Raw genomic sequence first — 1,443 nt, 5'->3', positions numbered from 1 at the left:
TGGGTACATGTGATATTTTGTTACACACATAGATTGTGCAATGGTTAAGTCAGGATATTTGGCGTGTCTATTACCTCAAAAATTTCTCCTTTCTATATGTTGGGAACACCTCAAGTTCTCTCTTTTAGCTATTTTGGAATATACATACAATGTTAACTACACTCACCCTACTCTATCAAACATTATAACTTATTCCTTCCATCTAACTGTATGCTTATTCCCATTAACCAACCTCTCTTTATCCCTCAACTACACTAAAGTCTAAGCTATTTTTTTTCCTTTTTAAATAATGATTGGTTAATAGTCACAAAGCAACCTTTCAAATTATACTAGGCTGTTCTTTCCTTTTTATTTTCTTTTTCTTGTTCTTCTTCATCTTCCTTTTTTAAAACCAGTAAGCCCTTGATTGAATGGAGATAGAGAAAGGTTAGAGAAAGAGAGTTTTTTCTCCTGAAATACACCAAAATTCTCAATCCAATAGAAGTTAGAGAATTGTTTATTCTACCCCCATTGACTGCATTCTGGCTTAGACCCAGGATCTAAACCAAACAGAAAACTTTGTCAATTTTCTTTGATATTTTGTTTGTGACTTATAAAATCACCATAGAATGACTCTTACAGTCATGTATCAATATTATTTCCTCTACATCAAGTAAAAGTTCAATTCAAAGAAAATTTTGCCTACCTGGATATTTGTGTGTGTGTGTTTGTGTGTATGCGTGTGCACACATGTGCGAGTGTATGTGTGTTCTGTTTAGAAAATGGGTCTAGGAAGAGAAATGGCTAAATGCATTTCATGACAGCAAAGTATTCTTGACAATTTATGTGTTCTAATGCAAGTACAAATCAGAAAGAGTGACTCAATTTATGGTGATCAAATAATTCTGAATTTCATAGGGAACCAGAGAAGACCCCGTATAGCAGAAGCAATCCTAAGCAAAAGAAACAAATTGGGAGGCATCAATTTACCAGACTACAAGCTATGTTATAAGGCTATAGTAACCAAAACAGCATGATACTGGCAGAAGAACAGAGACATAGACCAATGGAACAGAACTAAGAACCCAGATATAAAACCATCCTCATATTGTCATCTGATCTTTGAAAAAGCAGACAAAACATACACTGGGGAAAAGAATCCTGATTCAATAAATGGTGCTGGGAAAATTGGATAGCCACATGTAGAAGATTGAAACAGGATCTGCACCTTTCACCTCTCACAAAAATAAACTCATGGTAGATAATACACTTAAGACATTAAACCATAAGAATTCTGGAAGAATATGTTGAAAAAAACTCTTATAGACATTGGCCTAGGTAAAGAATTTATGAAGAAGACCCCAAAGGCAATCACAACAACAAAAATAAATAAATGGGACCTGATCAAATTATAAAGCTTCTGCACAGCCCAGGAAACTGTCATTAGAACAAATATACAACCTA

This window comes from Propithecus coquereli, unplaced genomic scaffold (assembly GCF_000956105.1).
Source record: "Propithecus coquereli isolate 6110/MARCELLA unplaced genomic scaffold, Pcoq_1.0 Scaffold160, whole genome shotgun sequence".
NCBI lineage: Eukaryota > Metazoa > Chordata > Mammalia > Primates > Indriidae > Propithecus > Propithecus coquereli.
This window is presented reverse-complemented; position numbering follows the sequence as displayed.